This window comes from Malania oleifera, chromosome 3 (genome assembly GCF_029873635.1).
Source record: "Malania oleifera isolate guangnan ecotype guangnan chromosome 3, ASM2987363v1, whole genome shotgun sequence".
NCBI lineage: Eukaryota > Viridiplantae > Streptophyta > Magnoliopsida > Santalales > Ximeniaceae > Malania > Malania oleifera.
This window is the reverse complement of record NC_080419.1, coordinates 75,195,126-75,200,053: the sequence shown is the minus strand read 5'-3', so window position 1 is coordinate 75,200,053 and position 4,928 is coordinate 75,195,126. Positions and strand designations below refer to the sequence as shown.

Here is a 4,928-nt window from a genome sequence, read left to right as displayed (position 1 = left end):
TTGAAGAGTCGAGGGTGAAACAGGTTTTTAAATGAAGTTTGACCTTTCCAACTAGGGCGCACCAGCTCTTGTGTTAGTCACCTATGGTTGTACTCTTTGACTTAAATAGGAAAACATTACTCTTGACAAGGTCGCGCCCAGCTGGTAGTGCTGGTCATAGACATTGTCGAACTTCTCAGTAATTCCTAAGTCCAAAAAAATTCAAAGACCCTACCAAGTTGCACAAAAAGAAGTGATGGGTGTGAACATAGTCAAGCTTTGCGGTAACTTAGAAGCTTGGAAGATGTGCAGAACTCAACTAGGTCACCCACGTGCGAACTGGTTGCTCCTCATTTGCACCCTTAACTTAACCTGTGACCTACTCCTAAGACTCTAAACCCTAATTATCCTACAATGTACAATCTAAGGACTCAAAAAGAAAAGAAAAATTCTTGAGTTGCCTTCGAAAGTGCTAAATTTACTGTCTTCAGTCGGACGTACTTAAGCTTATTCTGAACTCATCCATGTTTGAAATTCATGGTGTCTTCCCCCATTTCCTCATCACACCTTAAGTTGCATACCCCCAACTTTTCCTTTAGGATGGAGTTTGATTCTTGAATTTCACTACTTAGCTCATAAGGCTCCTCCACGCTTGACGTAGAAGGAATCTTGGGCTAAGACGTTTCTTCCAATGGACCACTCCACAAAATTGAGGGAGCCCCTTCCCTAACAATTTTAACAATCAAGTCTTTGTCTATGTCTTGGATGACTTTAAACGGATGTTGGGGAGCCTAAAATATGTTCAGATGAAGTTGCCTATGGCCGAAGGAGATGTCAATAATCTCTGCCCTACATTGAATGTAGGCATTAGCCGTGGCTAAGAATGGTCATCCTAAAAGGATAGGTATTGGATTCGTGGAAGGCTCCATATATAAGATGATGAAATCGATAGGGTAATGGAACTCTTCCACCTTGACCACTACATCCTCTACCACACTTCGGGGTTTCTTTATGGATCGATCAGCAAGACACAATGTGATCGAGGTGAGCTGCAACTTTCCTAGGTGAAGTTGCTAATAAGCCGAGTACGGGAGCATGTTCACGCTCGCCCCTAAATCTAAAAGAACCCCATCAATGGTGTAACCGCCAATTACACACGAAATAGTGGGTGAGCTAGGGTCTTTCAGTTTCGGAATGAGGTGCGCTAATGTTATTGAGCTTATGTGCTCAGCCCCCTATACTAATCCATCCTTTTGCACCCTCGACTCATGCTCTTGTGTGTACAAGTCCTTAAGGAACTCGATGTATGCAGGTGATTACTTGATATCGTCTAGGAAAGGCTTGTTGACCCTTACTTATTTAAATATGTCCAAGATGGACTCAGTGGATGCCTTCTTTATAAACAAAGAAAGTGCATAAGGAGTTGCAAGTGATGGTACTAGAGGGACATGAAACACCCTGTGAGGGGGAAAGTAAGGCTTGGTCCCTCAAGTGATAGGTGTGGGAATAGAAGGTTTGCATATTAAACTAGAGGAAGATAGCGTGCAAGAATCAACATTGGGTATTACCCTCTTCTCTTCCCAATTCTCTCCCTCGCTTACTTGCTCCTTGGCTCCATTTGTCATCCTACCACTTTAGAGAGTGGTCACCGCTTATGCCTGCTCAGTATATGACGAGGGACCAGTGTTAGGTTCATATTCCACCCCGTATTGTCCCTTGGGGTTCACTAAAGGCTAACTCAATAATTTTCCCTCATCTCTCCAACTCAAGGTGATAGCTAGTTGTCCCATGGTGGCTTCTAGCTTTGCAATAGATTGGGAGTGAGAGTGAAGGAGTTGCCGATCTACTAGGTGGTCAGCTTCAATGCTTTTGAGGGCTTTTAGCATTGTCTTTTGAAAAGAATCGTATTTGGGCTAAGGAGAAGGTGACTGCTGAAATGATGAATGTCTGGGGGCAGATGTGGGATATTTATGAGAGTTATTGTACAAGCAAGGAGTTTGAGCATCAAGGGCTTGTGCATATATTTGGGATTGAAAGCCCAAAGCTTGTGGCCTCTAGGAGAAGTTAGGGTGTTGTTTCCACCCAAGATTGTATGTGTTGGAATAGGGGTCGTTCGACGGCTTATCATACCAATTGTGGATGGCCTTCACTTCTTCCTAAACAAACTTAGGTTGGGAAGGCACATGTGGGCAATGATAGCATATATGGGAGGGATCAGAGTAGATTGCACACACCTCTGCACATGCTACTAGTTGCGGGTGTTGTCTTAAGGACAAGACCTGATCTATCTTTTGAGCGATGGTGTGCAAGGTTGGTGCCAGGTCGTGGCTTGCGGCTAGCTCATAAACTCCTTTAGGTTTGGAGGTGGACAGGTTGGGGGGTTGACGAGTAGCAGCAGTGTACTGCTGGGAATTCTCAGGTAGGTTCTTAAAGAGAACCCATGCCTTATTCTTGTGCTTTGTGAGAAAAGTATCTCTACACGATGCATCAAATATCGACCTATCTCTCTAAGCTAACCCTTCGTAGAAGGTTTGCACTAATTACTACTGGGGGACCTGGTGATGTGGACATTTGCAGAGTAGGTCCCTAAAGAGCTCCCAAGTCTTAAAAAAGAGTTCTCCATCCATCTATGAAAAACTCGTTATGGCTTTCCAAAGCTTGTTAGTCTTCCCAATTGGGAAGTACTTCTTTAGGAATTCATGCTGCATCATAGCTCAGTTGGCTACCGAGTTTGGCTCTAAGGAAGTCCATTGACTTTATGAGTTCAATCTTGTTTTGATAATGACAAATCACTTGGTATTTGATATTTGCATTGAGAATGTGAGTAGGAACATTACTTAGCATGCACGGAAGGTGATAAGGTCATGGAAGCCATGAGGATTAAAGTATATATATATATAACCTGGCACAACCTATGGAACTAAAAGAGTAGAAGAATGAACATGCAAGCATCAAGTTCAAGATCGTCATAGGAATGGGTATTTAGAATTGATGTATGTGCATATTTTATATGATATAGCTAAAAGCTCAAAATATACCACACACATGCATCTCATGAAAACCTTCTAGGGTTAAACATGGACTTAGAGAACTTATTTTGAACCCCAGAAAATATTTTATAAGAGATTAAAGCAAGAGAGCTCAAATGATTTTGAAAACTAAACTAAAAATTCTGAAGTTGGTCTGCCCAGACGACGGTGGAGTACCCTCAGAAGTCTTAAGATACAACCTTAGACGACTGAAGTTTTCCTTCAGACGTTTGAAGAATTTTCTCAGAAGACTGAAGAGTTAGTTCAGTCATTTGAAGATTTAATTACTGGAACACAGAACGGGCAGAAAACCTTCAGATGTCTGAACTTTCAGTTCAGTTGTTTGAGCTGGGACTTCAGAAGACTGAACCCACAGTTCAGTCGTCTGATCCTGTGTTCAGACTATAATTTTTAGTGCTTTAAGGAACCTCAAACGTCTGAACCCGAACACTTAGTCATATGGACCTGTGGGAACTTTAAAAATCTGAACTTTAGCGAGAAAACACGCGAGTTATTCACTTAATCAAATTGATCCAATGGTCAAGACTTATCCTAAGGCCGAGATTACTTATATGAACAACCTCTAAACCCTAGTGCCTCACTTTTGGCATATGATTGGGAGCCTTGAACGCATACACAACTATGGGAAGCGTTGAACACATTGCTTAACTCTTGCCTGCGATTTCAAAGCATTTACATCATATCTAAGCTAGGGTTACGTTGATTTTCAAAAGACGTTCCAGCAAATATTGTGCAAACAACTTGGGTATTGAGGTTTGGTGATCAAACTAATTGTTTGCTTATTCTCAAAGACTTTTTTATCTCACAAATTTATTCTTGAATATTCATTTTGAGAGATTGATCTTGAATTATTAATTATATATACATTTTGTGAAAGATCACTACTTGAGAAAAGTTTTTGCTTAAAACTAAAATCTTGAAAAAAGTTTTTAAATATATCTTCATTCTAAGATTTGCTATTTGATTAGTGTAAGAATTATTTGATTGCAAATAGTAAGAGCTTCTAAATACATATTCTTGAGAAATATTATTTTTGAAACATAGTTTTTAAATCTTTGCAATATTCAAAGTTGTATATTTATTCAAAGATTCAACTTTACAAATGATTGATGGCTAGAACATAGATCTACGCATTATTCAAGATTATTTTTGAAAGGATCTTATTTTCTTATCTTGCATAAAGTATTTTGAAATCGAACCTTACATTTCTCCAAAGCATTTATTTATAAAATCATTTTTTTGGGAGATATTGATTAAAGGGTAGATTTGTGAAGCATATCATTCGTATAACAATCTTATCATTACATACATACTGAGTTTCAAGTTTTATCATATGAATATGTTAGGATTTCTATTGTACTCACTAGCTTGGTTAGAAGCAATATTGAGTTTTGGAGAATTATAATTCTATATTGTAATCACGGTTTGGGTTGTGAACCAGTGAAGAGGAAACTATGCCTCGTGTAAGCAGCAAAGTAAGAGGAAGTTGTGCCTTTTGTAAGAAGTGGATTGTAAGGGAAGCTTCGTCCCAGTTAAAGGAGCAGTGATTTAGTGGAATCCTTGAGTGGATTGCTTAAGGCAAGGATGTAGGCTAGGTTGGTTGAACCTCGTAAATTCGTGTTTGCTTTCTCTCTTCCCTTAACTTTTTAATTTCCATTTGCATTTCATTATCAGTTTTTGCATGTTTGTATATTGGTTAATATTACGTGCACTTGATAATTAATTGCGTATAATTGAATTTATTGAGATAATAATTTGAATTAATCTCAAGCCCTTGCAATTATTTAGTTAAATATTGAAATTGAGATTAAGTGGTAAAATAAACTTAAATAATTTTGAAATACCCAATTCACCCTCCTCTTGGGATAACACCATAATTCAAATTTGGTATCAGAACCA

The 4,928-nt window shown here is 39.0% G+C and overlaps 1 non-coding gene across 1 annotated transcript; it reads left to right on the top strand.

The window, feature by feature from the left end:
- The first annotated feature begins 2,532 nt into the window (after positions 1-2,532).
- On the top strand, positions 2,533-2,638 carry LOC131152557 (small nucleolar RNA R71). The gene has a single exon (XR_009136049.1). It is a non-coding gene; the product is annotated as a small nucleolar RNA R71 (small nucleolar RNA).
- Positions 2,639-4,928: the final 2,290 nt, after the last annotated feature.